The 16,950-nt window shown below is 33.3% G+C and overlaps 2 protein-coding genes across 3 annotated transcripts in view; one reads left to right on the forward strand and one right to left on the reverse strand.

The window, feature by feature from the left end:
* Positions 1-1,517, forward strand: part of LOC126776810 (transcription factor Sox-6) — a 488,433-nt gene extending 486,916 nt beyond the window's left edge. Inside the window, exon 8 of the transcript XR_007669982.1 lies at positions 1,508-1,517. The gene's annotated coding sequence lies outside the window, so the exon portion shown is untranslated. The remainder of the gene's footprint in view (positions 1-1,507) is intronic.
* Positions 1-16,950, reverse strand: part of LOC126776767 (uncharacterized) — a 167,163-nt gene that overhangs the window by 45,884 nt on the left and 104,329 nt on the right. The window lies entirely within an intron of this gene.

A 16,950-nucleotide genomic window follows, 5' to 3' on the forward strand; every position in this document is an offset into this window, starting at 1 on the left:
TGGAATATACTAAAAAAAACTAAATAAATTGTATTATCTTAGGCAATTATACTCTTTAATGAATTTAATGTTTAATATTGTTTTTAATACATGAATTAAGATGTTTTGAAAACATCACTAGTAATAGTAATATTTTAATTATGTATGGTTTTTTGTTTATCATGAGTACAATGGAATGGTGATTGAATGAAACAATTTAAAAATGTATCATTAATTGTTGTTTAATTCACAAACTATGTCGTTTAATTGTATATTGAATAATCGTTTGATGTTATTTTGAATCGGTTTTTTTATGTTTTTCTGATTTAATATATAAGGTCTACTAGTATATATAAGGGTCTACTAGTAACGCGTGAAACTTAACCGAAGACCGTACAAAGTTCAGATTCAGGCAATCACCACTAAACGAGATGTTTATTTTTCTTAAAAAAAAAAAACTATCTGAGCCTGAACATAGTTTTCTTTAAATGAAGCTCAGTTTAGTATAACTAGATCAATTACCATAACAAAGTATTTGGTAGTCTAAGGCTGGTTGTCCACTGGAAACCTTCAAAGCAGATATTTTTAACAGGGCTATTGAATCAAATTAAATGTTTTGGAACAAAAAAATAGTAAACGAAGTATATTACTCAATACAACATAGACGAGAAAAAAGAGTGAAGTTAGTTTTTGTTGATTTCAAGGAAGAAAATATATATTTATGAATATAACTATACTATTAAAATGGTCGAAAAGATTAAGTACCGAGCTCGCTGTTCCTTTCGATTTTAACTACATCTAATATATCTATGTGATAACGTTCCAGGACAACAAAAACATTTAAATTTAAGCATCAAATAGTAATTTTTCAAGATTAATTAATTATAAAATATCAAACTAAGACGTTATTAATTAATTTCGTTAATTTGTAGCATTGCTTGTACCAGGCTTAGTTTGGTATTAATACCTTGTCTGACAGAACTTGTTGCATTCTTACTCGAGCTGTCAGAGGGTACAGACTTCTCGTGTAATATTGCTGAATAAAATAATATTGATAAATAATCAGTGGCGTTTTTCTACTACTACTGCTAGATTATATGTGATGGAAATGGTGAATGTGAAAGTGGTTATGACGTCACGCTTTTTAAAAATCTCGGATAAGTCGCTCGTCAAACATTATATATTTTTATAATTATTTGTTTTCATTTAAAATAATCACAAAACAGTTTATATAATTACAAAAGTCGAAGTGCTTTATCTTCTAAAGGTATATTAGGCATAGCGCTTTACATCATGAGGACGACGAAACTTAACAAAACATCGCTCATTGCACATCGTCACAGCTGATTGAACACTGTCCGCGTATTTAGGGGACTGTTTGACTTTCAAATTGACGTTTCCGTAGTGCATCCGGTGGACATCGACATTGATTTAAACTGGAACAAATGCTATTCATTATAGTATTTATGGAAATCTTTAACATAACCTTAGCTAAGATAATTACTTTATTATAATAAAGTTGTATTAGTGTATTTTTAGGGGTGCAGTGTTATTATTGCAGGGAATGAGGAATAATAAACTAGTTGGTTGACGACCATTTATTCCGAAGTACAGCGATACACTGAATGATATTAATTTGTAATATGTTTAGCTTTCGTGTACAAAGATTAATCAAACAGAAATGTTAAAAGTCAATACATTAATGCCTATGTGTATACGGCACATTACTTCCCCCTTTTTTTAAAGGGAATATTACAAAAAATATAACAAAACACATATGTATAATATCCTGTATTATATAAAAATATAAAACCTTATAACAAAAAAAAAATTTATTTTTATCACATACCTATAAATTTTAAAGAACAAAAATACAAAAAAAAACAAATTAGTATATACTAATTACTATAACGAAAATTATAATTGGTATACATATACATGCTTATATAATTTATATAATTAATTATATAGAGGACAATTAATTGCTTCCAATTTTTAAATCATACAATATAATATAATATTTTTTAATAACACTTAGCACTTTCTAATTTGTTTAACATCACAATATTATTTGATATTCACATTTCACGTCACAATGATCTGCTGTGTGGCTGGGCTGTTCAAGCCCTGCTATTGTAAGATCTTGTAATTCTCTCCGCGTGAATCTCCCATAATTAGTCTTGCAGTTCTTTCATACTAAATATCCTATTATTGCGAAGATAAATAGAGTCACAGAAACTAGATACAATTCTATTCTGCATATACTTGTGGTTTCCATGTGTGTTGAAGTGGCAGAAGCTGCATTACCGGCACCATTTTGTGATATTATTATTTGTTCTTCGAAACTTTTTCCTTTTACTACGTTGTTTACATATTTACAAAAGATGCTGCTTATTAAGATTAATAGTTTGTCCAATTGACGTGATTACAAAGCGATGCGAAGTTTGATAGTTCTGATATTGATACTGGTTTGATAGTTCGACCATATCTTGAAGTCATCGGTTTATTTGAATCTTTGTTTGTTTGGCCGTTGTCTTATATGGTGAGACTTTATTGGTTCTTAATTATAAATGCTGGTTTAAAACGATCGATACTAATACATTCGTCCGAGTCTCCTTTCAATTTTTTAAAATATTTGTCTGTCCGTTCGATAACTTTGTATGGACCGGAGTATGGTGGCGTCAAAGGTTTTGTGACCATGTCTTGACGTAGAAATACATCACGTCGGGGACACCAATTATTGCAGGGAACGGAGAATAATTAACTAGTTGGTTGACGACCGTTTATTCCGAAGTACAGCGATACACTGACTTATATTAATTTATAATATGTTTAGCTTTCGTGAGCAAAGATTAATCAAACAGATATGTTAAAAGTCAATACGTTAATGCCTATGTGCATACAGCACAAGTATATACCCTACCTACTTTACTGAACTCGAGTTTGTTTTCACATTATCAATATGATGATGTATTTCTTAGAGACAGATATAACATTAGTTGTTAAGCCTTATGATGACGATGACAAGTATAACTGCACAGATTTTATAACAGTGCACAACTGATGGAATGGCACTCCGATTAAACGGGAGAGAATCACAATCACAGAAAAATGAACACTGTCAACATACTAACTTCGAGGTAGTTACAAATAGTGCCTCGATAGAAAAACACATTTATTTTTTACTAACCCGACCCGATATGTTACACATACGAAGTTTGTTTCCTAAACCAGTCACTGCGGCGCTGCTGTGACGAGAGTACAACGGAAGATATTAATAGCGCTTTATATTTCTTATCCTATTATAATTATAATATGTATTACATATTCTTTAGAATAATATTTATATTAAATTAAAAAGTCATATAAGTATTTTAATGTCAAGTTTAATTTTTATTAGCTAATGATTACGATTCAATTTCAACTGCCGGGCGACCACTAGTTTTATTTAAAAACCGTTTTAATCAGCATAAAATATTAACATTGCAATTTTAATATTCTGAAAGCCAATGGTACCACCTAGACGTATCTTATTAACTGGTATGCGGAAATGTTAATAAACAGTTATCATCTAACGATGTAAATAATTACGGCTTCCAGCGATGGCTAATTTCTGACTTCCTGTTTAATGTTTTGCCCGCGAACGTTTATCATTGATACATGCTAAGATATTCAGTTAGCCTACGCGAGTTTAAGATTAAAAATAAATTATCAGATTGGTAGCGTTGTGCAACTCAAGAGCGTCAGGTGATAAAAAAAGAATTAGACGGAAATAGTAGGAATAAACCTATTGTATGTAAATAAGTATAGTTTCTACTTAATTTAAAAAAGGTAGGTAGATTGGCAAATTGGCAAATGATGATTCACAACCACCCAAAGACGTTGGCCCTGTATGAATATTACCGACCCCTTACATTGGCAATGCGCCACCAACCTTGCGAACTTCTTAATGTTATCTGTTTTGTGCCTCTAGTTATTCCGATTTTGGTATGAAGTAATGAAACTCAAGAAAAGACAGAGGCTTCTTTTTATACCTAATAAATAACCGTTCCTTTAACATTGGTCGAAAATTAGTATACTATAAAGCGATATAACGAAGGATATACATTTTTTTTCTTTATTGTACATTGTTATTTAGATTTTGGACTAAATTTTATAATATTGAAATTTTACGACGGTTATTTTAGTCTTCAGAATAAATCCATAATATAAAGTATATTATGAATACGAATATTTTATAACCATTTTTAAACTTGTAGGTTACATGATCAAATAATGATTCGAAAGTGCTTATTAGAGGCCACTTTATTAAGTATATTTTGATTTTGGGGCCGGTACCCATCCATGCAAACCTCATGACTTCTTGAAAAGTGGTGCAAAGTTAGTTGACATTTCACTTAATTACTCAAATTATTTATTTTAGTGTATTAATTAATGTAACGATCCAATATATAAATGAAGCTCATTGCCGAATTTAACAAAATAACAGCTTTTATTTGAGCGTAGTCATTTCCGAAAAATACAGCAGTCATAAACGAAATTACAGTTAACGGTAAATAATTAACAAACAATTGTATTTTTTAATTAATTGTCGGTTTATATAACAATAAAGTAGTGAGTTACAGCTTGAAAATATAACACTGTTGGGCTTAGTCCGCTTATTTGAAAAAAAATCGAGCTTATTCCACCACACCAATACGGGTTGGTGGATGAAAATGTAGAAGAATTTCATCCGAAGTACTTACCTTACAATGCCCGGCTTCAAACCGAAATTAATTTTAAATCGGTTTTCTATATATATAAATAAAGCCATATAATACGTGTGTTTTTACGTTGAATAAAACTGACACGAGGAATATTTTAGTTCGCAAGGTTGATGGCGCATTGCCGATAAGTATGTTTAATACTGATTGCTGGTGATCATTTACCATTAGGTGGCCCATATGCCAGTCCGCATACCTATTTAAAATAAAATTCTTGCAAATTTTATGTCTCGTCTTATAGTTTAAACTATACATTGATAACATAGTCAGTCAGTCATTGCTTGATCTATAAATATAACATTTTAGCATTTTTTAAACTTCGAACCAAGCATACACATATATAAATACACAGCTGTGTGCGGGTATCCATGTAACGAAATCACATTAATACACACACACACACACACACACACACACACACACACACACAAAGACAAGAAAACAACAAGCACTTAATTTCACACATCTATATAATGTCTTATTAAAACAAATATTATATTACTAAAAAAAAATGACCGCCGTGTCGGATTAAGACGTTCTAAAATACACTAGCAATAAAACAGTGCAGGCTAATGTACTGGGCAATGAACTGTACAGAAATAATAACAACGCTTTAGTGAAACAAGATGTGGTATCAACTAATGATTTTTATCATGTGATGCTGTGTATTATATAATATTAGCGGTTTAAAACTTCGGCTTAGCATGGTATGCTATTCGTATGACAAATAATCAAAATCATAAAAACATTCAGTAAATTTGAATACAAATATCATATTCTTATGAATTTTACATCCTAACCATAAACAAAATTAAAATATGTTAAATATATTAAAAAAATAAACTATATCCGATATAAGTGAAAAAGTTATAAACTTTGCACGTATACACTAATAATAACATTTTGTAATAGAAATAATTAAAAAAAAAACATCACACACATCGTGTCTCTTCCAAAATTTCTACATCCGCACATAACCCTGAATTAGACGTTGAAACAAGCGTGATACGTCACGCTTCCTATGACGTCAGATTCATTCATATTTTTTGCCACTATGTAATTTATTACTCATTTGTCGACTGAACTTGTAGTTTCATTATCTGTGTTTCTTTTAGTTTGTCGGATATTTTATTTTTATTAAATTTCGACATTACAATTAACAAAATAAAGCTGAAATTTGTCTAGCAGAACATATTAAGAGGTTTATGTTTATAATGCTGTTTTTAATGGAACGAGAGAGTATCTTTCACACGGGTATAGATTTATCGCTCGTATTTAGTATATTTTCGGTTCAATTACTTTGATTTATTTCGAAATGTTTTAATGAATTACATTTATCTATGAGTCATGTTTTCGAAGTATTATTTACGACTTGTACGTATTATCTTAGGGAGTTCATTAAATTAATTATAAGTAATAACAATAATTATTATTATCAATATATAAAACAGCAAATTAAGGTTACTGAACCTGATTACATTGGCACATTTGGCAAGTACTGTTGAAGTCGTGTTACGTTATCTGTGATGTGCTTCTGTTCCAGCTAGTGGTACCATAAAGAGCATAGTATAAAAACCTCTTCATCATAAATATCAGATATATACCAATAACAATCTTTGTATACAAGATTACTTATCTTTATTTCACAACACGTGTTACAAGTGTTGTGAAAAAAATATGTTAATTAATTTTCGACATACAATTATATAAAAGAGCGATGAAAAGTTTAAAAGAGATTCTGAAGCAGTTCAGATCATAGTGACCGACTATTTTCAAATACTTGAGTTGTAGAATACTACAACAAGTAGACAAATAAGGAACTACATATGTGATTGGGTTTTTTTTTATAATATACGTATACTAGAACTGCCAATTGTATTGGTATTTGACGGGAGAATAAGTTTTGAGTGAGTGGTACCTACCCAGATGAGCTTGCACAAAGCTCTACCACCAAGAAAATTGATTGGATTGGAATATTCTTAAAAACAAGACAAGAGTAGCAATTTACATGAGATCCAAACAAAAATACTTCTCATCATATAGTGACGTCACGGCTGTCATATTGAACTAGTTGGGTAGGGTGAACAAAACAAATATATCATCCGACACATGTTGTTTCTCACAGCCGAGCATGAATTGATTTTTTAACATAAGCACATCAGCGCATTCATCAAACAACTCGATGATGTTTATTTGTGCAAGTGTTCAAAGGGCTGGACTATATTTTTTTATGTTATAGGTAGGCGGATAGGCAAATGGGCTACCTGATGTTAAGTGGTCATCACTGCCCATAGACATTGGCGATGTAAGAAATAATAACCATTTCTTACATTGCCAATGGGTCACCAATTTTGGGAACGAAGATTATACATCCCTTGAACCTCTAGTTACACTGTCTCACTTACCCTTCAAACTCAGGACTCAAGAGTTCTAAGTATTGCTGTTTAGTTTTGCTTTTGTTTATTATTGCGGTAGAATATCTGTCAGTGGGTGGTACCTACCCAGACAAAGCCCTACCACCTAGTCTCCGCTCCTTCAAGATAGTAACATTTTGTAAACAACAACACCTCCTCTGTTTTAAGAAGGTTTGGGCCTTATTTAATTATTCTTTACTTCAATAACAATCCAAAAAAAAAAAGATATCAAACATTGTTTCGACTAATAACAATATAAAAAAATACTAAAGAATTGTCTGCAAATAGACATCTCAGTTCGGGGTTTCATTCTATTTGCAGAGCAAACAATTTCTGTTTGAACAACACATCGTTTCGAAGATACGCCACGAGTCACTGCAAGTGGCGGCAAAACTATCAAATGGTAATATTTGCTCATCTAACAGGAACGGTTTAAAATGTATTGTTTTTTGAATAAAAATAAAAATAATAATAATAATAACCCCACCGACGTATCTTTACGTTGCCGACGTGGTGGGGCTTGTGCGCTTCAATGATTCTTAGGGCTATGCTAATAGAGCTACTCATGCTGGATTGGCCTAAGATGAGAAGACAGACCAAGAGAGATACAACCCAAGCCAAGGTGGAATAGCATACGCCGAGGGCTCCATGACTAAGGGGGTGCTTAGTCGTTAGTATGCGAATTTTAGAGACAAGGGAATCTCTAATTTAATTTACCCTTATCACAGTGAATGCAGGGCTCTGCTGTGATTGACTTTTATGTCCCTAGCTACACGTGGGAATAACATGATAACTAGGTCTAAAACAAAAAAATATATACAGGCGAACGTGCCATCGTTAGAAGAAGAGTCCACGCAGACTTCTAATTCATCCTCCAAATCTTTATTCCCATCAATATCCTTCTTCATCACCAATTTTGTATGCATCTTCACCAAATTCATCATCAATCGCTGCTCAAATTGCGGATGTTGCACAGGAGACAAATTTTGTCAGTGAACCTGTGCCCACCACCAGTGGCGTAAAAAAACGTAAAGAACGGAGTATGGAAATGAATAAGTTCATCCTACGTACCTACCTAACCTTACAAATTTAGAATCAGACACAAATTCATATCTTTCTTCATTACATATAACTATTATACAAAAGAAATAATATCGCAAGAAACCATTGATCAGATTTACGATGAAGTTAGATCAGAATTGCAAGTAATCCAAACTGTTCTGCCATTCCATTTCTGTTCTGAAACAGAAATGAATCCATATTACAAATATAAACTGGAAAGTGTACACAAGTAAGTGACAACAGAAACCACAAAATCTACTGGGATAGAACAATAATAACTGACAAAACTATCTGTTATAATAGACCGGATATTACCGTTCATGATAAAATCAATAGAATCGTTTATCTTATCGATATAGCCGACGAGCCGGTTGGCGTGGTTGGTAGAACACTTGCCTTTCACGCCGAAGGTTGTGGGTACGATTCCCACCCAGGACAGACATTTGTGTGCATGAACATGTCTGTTTGTCCTGAGTCTGGGTGTAATTATCTATTAAGTATGTATTTACAAAAGAAAAGTAGTATATGTAGTATATCAGTTGTCTGGTTTCCATAGCACAAGCTTTGTACAAGCTTACTTTGGGATCAGATAGCCGTGTGTGAAAAATGTCCCAGGATATTATTATTATATAGCCGTTCCTAATTCACATAACATACAAACCACAATATCTGAAAAGTTAAATAAATATCAACATCTAGCCATTGAAATTAAAACGCAATGGAAAGCACAAACAGTACACATAGTCCCAATAGTCCTATCATCCACAGGTATCGTGCCAAAATCCTTGACACAAAGTCTGAACACCTTACAAATGCCAACATATGTCCTCCATATAATTCAAAAAGCCGTAATCTGTACGTACGTAGCTGTACATTAGATTGCTTAAAGGAGCAGTTACTGAAAATTTCTTACAAAAAAATTCAATAAGTTTATTTCTTTGTTAAGTTAATTAAGTTCCTTGGACCTCGGATATCAGTCTACAGACTGAAAAACTAGTCAAACGAACAACGAAACAGCAAGATTAACAATAAGATATATACAGGATAATAAAATAATATATATAAGTAACTATAATTATAATAGCTACGATAAATAACATGTACTTGAAAAGTACATCTACTTTGATAGCTCATCGCTTGCAAAAAATATATTTTCAGTAAAACGGAGACAGTAAGACTTTTCTTATATTCCTACCATTAATAATAAAAAAAACCACCTTGAATCCTTTTAAACACGTCAATCTAAAGGCCCGACGGATACTAATCGTAGATAAATCCTAAAAGACAATATCCGCAGCTATATATACCACGTGGCGTTTACATGGGCCATATAAAACACGTTCTTCCCTTATTCGCCGTCATAACTCTTAAAGCCATTTTCTCGTGTTTACATTTTACCGTGAAAACGTAGCGATTATCTAAAAAGATAATATAACACTAAAACGTTTTATGTATTACGTTTTAATATAATTTTAAGTTTTATTTCAATGAATATTAATGTGGATGTATTAGGTTATCCCGAATTATTATCTACTTCCCTTTGAAGTAAAGTTTATTTATAGCAATATGTAACTAAATGAAGGCCTGAAAGTTTACAACGTCGAAGCTAGTTTCGAGAATCGTATCAGAAATTAAAAGTTTCAAGCAACTAAAGCGAACATAACCGATGATCGTGAGTTCAAACCCGAGCACCACTGAATTTTCATGTGCTTAATTTGTGTTTATAATTCATCTCGTGCTTGACGGTGAAGGAAAACATCGTGAGGAAACCTGCATGATTTCATTGAAATTCTGCCACATGTGTATTCTACCAACCCGCATTGGAGCCGCGTGGTGGAATAAGCTCCAAAAACTTCTCCTCAAAAGGGAGACGAGGCCTTAGCCCAGCAGTGGGACATTAACAGGCTGTATATATATACATATAGCGAACATAAAATATTTTATTTTCATTCACATTGAAAACTATAGGCCATGGTATTAATAAAGGCATGGTATTAATAAAGCAAGTAAAAGGTTTTGCGGACGACCTTTATGCAGTCATAGATGTTAACACTAAGTTTGATGATGAAGCTGGTCAGACTTCGAAGTAAAATCGGCGAACACATAGAAACATCTCCTGTGAAGTACACGATAGTCTAAAAAAAGAAAGTAAAAAATAATTAATTATACATACAAGTCATATTGACTAGGCTGTTATTTAGCAATAATACCTTTTATAACCTAACCTTTAGTAAAGATATTTTATTCACTTCTTTTCTTAAAAAGCATATTCTAGATTTAGTTATTTTAATCACCATTACGTTAAATTACCTTATCTTGTGGACGATAAAATCGATTACAATCTTCCTCATCCGCCGAGCAAACTTTCATTGATGATGATACGATGTAGGCAAGAAGAAAATCAGAGCCAAGATAATATTGAACGGTTGAACCTAATTGTTTAAGACTTAAGTAAATGCAGAAAAATAATAGTACCAACAATTCCGTTCCTTTATATGATCATATGCATTCATGAAATCATAAAACTTTTGTATCAATACATGTTTACATGAAAAACATTTTGTGTGTACGGATGAAATAGTAGGCAATCTTAAAGCTGTGGTTCTTTGTTTAAATTCCACAATTTTTTATCAGACAAAAAAAAGACAAATGGATATGTATATGTATTACACTCTCGCGAGTGTAAAGGACTATTCTAGATGAATATCTCAGTAGAATGGTAAACTAGAATTGTAGGTTACCACAGACCTAGTTCATAATTTTTGCAATACAAGAATGCGGTACACAGGTGGAATAATTAATATTTTGCTTGGCTTTTACTTTCTTCTAAAGAAAACAAAGAAAATTGCTTCTCGGGCATAATTAATTCTACAGTAAAAACGCTTTTAAAGGGCACTAAAGGTTTCTTTGTGATTCCCTGAGTGAGATGAAAAAATAGCTGTGCTCGGAGTGCAATAAAATCCGATTAAAGCGCCTGTTTCGGAAATAATTCTTTTAAGAATACTTTTTTCTTAATGCAGTTCCATAAATATCGGTAATGTAGTATGATTTCAAATTTTTACATACATTTAGTATTTATTTAATTTGAGATATAATGTGGATGAAAAATCTTGGATTTCAAAACATTTAATGATATAGAAATAGGAATTTTCAGAGCGGGACATAAAACTACTAAAAGAGATAAAAATCTGTTAAAATGTCACAATACCCCATCCACACGTGATACTTGTCATCTACAAGCCAGTGAAACTTGAATCACAACTTTAGGAAATTGAAGAAAATAGTATACAGTTGATGGCATTGAATAGGAAACTATATCTTATTTCGGTAGAGTCAGCAAAATTTCACTACTACGAATCTATTACCTTTTTTTTTTAAATATAATTTCACCAAATTGATGTCTAAAGGATTAAGTATTTGTTATTGTGTTTTGTAATTAATTTTATTTTGTCAATCATTTCTTGGCTTACTAAATGATTACTTAGCTAATTAATATAAGATTGATGTGTTTTCAAAATAAGATAATTAATTGAAAATTATTTTTCTAGAAATTTATGTTGCCAGTACAAGCAGCGAGTAACAAGCTTTTAGAATTGAGTCCAAGTTATTTGCATAGCGCCTTGAAAGTATGAGACTTTGTTCTTCAAACCGCCTCAGGCTTTGTTTAGTCTTAGACTTTACTTTGGTATTTTACGCATTTTTATCAAACTATCTATCTTTTATCTGTCTTTGGTAAATATACAATACAAAAGGTCTATATTTGTTGTCCATATTGAAAGCTTACCTGAAACAGAAACAGTTTGTATTTTTATACAATATTTTTAAGACTTTATTGATTAAAATTTCTTTAGCTCAGCAAATAAGTACTTAAATTTTCGAATATATGTGAAACCTACCAAACACATGATCACAGCGACGACGTCTCGATTTGAAGAGCACTTAATATTTTTTTAGATGATATCTAAACATACATTAATACATCAAACTTTCTCCACCACATTGACTGAGATGAATATTATATTAACTGAAACACGCAAGTTCTTAGACCAATCACAATCTAATAACTTGTCTCTTGGATTTCATTTAATCGCAAGAAATATTGAAATTACTATGAAAAGACCGACTTTCTGGAAAATCATACTAACAATATTGATTAATATAATGAATATTTAGTTTTATTTAAGGATATTTATATTTTATATATTTGATAGCAAAACTTCACGCAGACGTGCAATGTGTTTATACCAAAATTCAACGTAATCTATTGAACAGCTTATAAATTCATGTGCTACAGGCATGTCAAATTACGGTCAGACAATGTCAAAATTTATTAATCTCAAACAGATATATCAATATTTATTTTCATATATTTATTGCGTTTATGTGTATATTAGAAACAGTTTTGAATATTATGGATCAAGTGACTTTTATAGACTCGATAAGGACGTAATATATTCGAGTGACACATGAAATATGATAGTTTACTGGAAACGATGATTGGTATCGACATTCAGGTATTTTTATCGAGCAATATTTTCGCTACATTAGATATTATTGAGGTTCAATACAAGTTTTTGAAGTACTTAGAGTTAATATGTTGGATATACATTACTTGGGAGTTAGTCACATATTTATAATATCTATTTGTGTTATATCAATTTATGAATTATTACTTGAACGATTTCTTTACGAAATTTTAACGACTTGATTTATACAATATTTTTTTAGTATATTTGTATTAATGAAATATAATTAGTTTTTATTGTTATTTTATTATTAATAGTTGATTTAATTGGTAAAAACAGTAACTAGATAAGTTCCGTTGCTACAACTATTCTTAGAAACATTCATTGGCAACATTTCATAATTTATGCTTTTTATATAATGAAATAAAGAAGTTTACAACATTGAGATAATTTTACTGAGAAAAAAGCGAAGCTACTTCCATGTTAGTCATATATTTCTATAAAATTCATATCAGTACTTGCTTTAAAATGTTTTATGCTAATACATCTGCTATGTTGTGCAGACTATCCTGCATTTTATTAAATGTAGCACAATTTCAAAAAATTCCATCGGAACAAGAGCCTCTTTGAATTTTAAATTTTCCAACAAAAATGTTTGAAAACTTTCTATTATTTTTGACATTTAAAATTCGAAAAGACGATCCGTTTTAAAAAGATTAGGAAAAAAAATGATTAAAAAAAAATGTTTTAAATCAAAGAGCTTGGAAATTAGTATTTATTGATTTTTATGCAACTAATTTCTGAATGAAATGAAAACTAATGTCTATTTTTAATTTTTATATGCAATTTCATAAACAAAATTAATGCATGCATTTGTCCGTATACAAGAATAAATACTGTTTAAAGCTACGCCTCGAACCAGTGGCTTTATGTTTAAATATTTTAAAACTACCATTCAAAAGTGATTCTTAAAGTCTATTTACATAAAGTATAATTTTGATTCGTTTATCATTTAAGCGTGTAATATTAAATGGAACGGTTTTAATAAATTTAAAACAAAAAAAACTAAGCCAACACGAAAAAATCTGTACAACAATTATATAAAAGCAATAAAGCGAGTTTTTAGTCTTATATGGCACTCATATTTCGGAGCAAAACACACTGGGATAAGGATAAAATATTCCAAGCACGCGAACCCGAAAGAAACATCATATACTTATCCCATAAGAGCCTTAAGGATAAAACGGTCGTGTTGCCAATGCTTAACTGACGACTTAACTCCAGGAAGAGGTTTTTTTTTCTAATCCAATAACATACAGGTTAACCTATAAAGAATAGCGGAAGTTGGTTGTGTGAAAAATAAAGCAGCGTTCATACATTTATTTAATATTGAAAAACAATCACGCAAATTATTAGTCGTCAGCACCACTAGCTGACGTAAGGTCATTCTATACATCATTAATGCGCCGCCAATAATAATTGAGACGTTCCTTGGCCTGTTATTATGTTAGCTCACTCACATTTGTAAAAACAATATAGCAATACAAATAAGTGATAGAATAATTGATAAATAATCTACACAAAGTTCTCCTACCAGACCAGCTATTTATTTATCAAATTTCTAAATAATAAATACTGTAAACTCATTTAAAAACATCTTTGCAATTATTAACATAAAAATTATTATGAAATAAATTTTATAAATATAAAATAAAATACATTCTCGATTAGATAATAACAAAATTTTAACGTTCAATTGCAACGTAAGATATAAAGCGTTTGAGTAAAAAGGTTTCTATGAAAAACGGTTTTATTTATCTCACGTGTAACTCAGTCGAGTTTCTTTATTTCAAGTCAACAACTTCGATTGTCACAGATAAGGTAATCGTGACTGTGTAACAATCATTTGGTATATCATCTTTTAATTCTTGATTTTCAATTGTTCCCCTGAAACTATCCTTAAAGTGTCCCTACAAACATTTCAAATGTCATCTTTCATCTCTTAAGGAAATATATTTTATTTTTCGACGAAATATTCTTTGAATGAACACGATTCTGTTTACTCGTAGCCTTTGTAATCGTCTTTCAATCCGACTCGGATGCTGTGATTCGAGATCCAAAGGACGTATTCCGTGACAACAATGCTTTTAATATCAATAACGGTGGAATATTACTTTATATATTGATAAGAAATATTTTTGTAAGATTGTTATGCAACCTAATATTGATTGGCATACAATAAGAACAGTTGTTTCATTGTGCAACCAAGTATGAATTCTTATTTAGTTCAAATGCATAATTGTTATAAATAAGTCAAATATAACGTGACTTATAATGTAAATGTAATTGGATAATTTAAAATCAATTTATTTTTATTTCAATGTATTTTTATGCTATCACTCCAGTCAAGGGTATGTATAATCCAAAATATATAGTTATTATATTATCAATCAGCATTAATTTGGAGTAGTAAATTAATACGCGAATTTTGAGTGAGCCAATGTAATAACGTGCATGACATACAAAATTGATTTCCGTTTGAAGTAATCAAGGTGGCAAGGTGACTGGCAGCGGTTGGAGATTAAGAGCTGAAAATCGAGCTCAGTGGCGTGCCATTGGAGAGCCCGAGCGAGTATTGCCGCGATGGGTGTTGGTCCGATTGGAGACGGCTGTTGAACCAATGCCGGAGGAAACTGTATTGACCTGCCGGACAGGGAGACCCGAAGAAACGGCTGTTCCGCTGGCCGCCCGTGGCATAGTACAGGGGCCCGAGCGTGCCTAACCAGCTCGTGAGGCTGCCCCACCAGGCCACGCATAATCTCGGGGTGGACCGTCGTGCCGGTTGGTGACCGGTAGGTGGGGTCCCGGCGGCCACTTCCGGGGGGGTTCGGGGGCCCTTCCGTCTGGCGGGTCAGTGTATTTTTCCTTTTGGCAACCACTTGGGGAAACACGCCTCCACACTTTGCCCATCCCTATCGTGGCAATACATCGCTCGCTTCACGTCTCTTTTTCATTTCTTTTTTCCCAAATGGCGCAACAAAAAAGAAATAACGGTCGTACAGCGGTGCACACCCCCACCATACCCTCGCTGTTTGAGGTCGAGTTCTCTAACATCCGAGGACTCCACACTAACCTCAACGCTGTCCACCACCATCTCGAGACAGCACGGCCAGCAATGTTGTTTCTCACGGAGACACAAATACTCCGTCCTACCGATACCAGCTACCTTAATTATCCCGGCTACACGCTTGAAGAATCCTTCAAAGCGAAAGCCGGAGTATGCTTGTTCGTCAGGACGGATGTTTGCTGTCACCGACTGCGCTGCTTGGAGGACCCCTCCTTCTCCATGTTGGTGGTACGTGTGGACCTGGTTCGTCAGAGCCGAGTCTACGTGTGCCTCTACAGATCCCACAATGGTGACTTGGAGACAAGCCGATTATTTGACCATCTTAGTCGGGTGGCAGATGCTGCGCAAGAGCAATTTCCTAACGCGGAATTGGTGTTTTTGGGGGATTTTAATGCTCACCACGAATCCTGGTTGAAATCCCTCAAAACTGACCATGCTGGAAGGACTGCTCATGCTTTTGCTCTCACACATGACTTGACCCAACTGGTTGACCAGCCCACCAGGATCCCAGACATTGATGGGCAAGCACCTTCTCTACTGGACCTTCTGCTGACTTCTCACCCGGTGGAATATCAGGTTGTGATTCAGGCTCCTCTTGGCTCTTCGGATCACAGCCTTATTTCTACCAGAGTGCCACAGGCCAAGCTGCCGCCACTAGCGGTATGCAAACGTCGCGTTTGGCACTATAAGTCGGCGGATTGGGACGGTATGCGCGATTACTATGCGTCGGTCCCTTGGAAGGAACGTTGCTTCAGTGGGAATGACCCGACAGCTAGTGCCGCTGCTGTTGCTGGCGAGATCATGCTGGGAATGGAATACTACATTCCTAGCTCAGATCTCGTCAGTAGGAGTACGCGTAACCGTTGGTTCACTCGTGAATGTGCCGATGCTGTATCATCTAAGCAGGCGGCATATCGCAAGTGGATCAACGGCTGTATTAGCGGGGCATCTAACATTGACTCACTGAAAGCAAACTATAATAAAAATTCCAAGTCCTGTAGAAAGGCATACACGAGAGCGGATGCACAGCGCATTGTACAGATTGGTCATGACCTTGTTTCGCATCCTAGGGGCTCCCGTAGCTTCTGGCGTCTGACCAAGTCTGTGCAAAACAATTTCTGCCAACCTTCGCTGCCACC

This window comes from Nymphalis io, chromosome 21 (genome assembly GCF_905147045.1).
Source record: "Nymphalis io chromosome 21, ilAglIoxx1.1, whole genome shotgun sequence".
In the NCBI taxonomy this organism is placed as follows: Eukaryota; Metazoa; Arthropoda; class Insecta; order Lepidoptera; family Nymphalidae; genus Nymphalis; species Nymphalis io.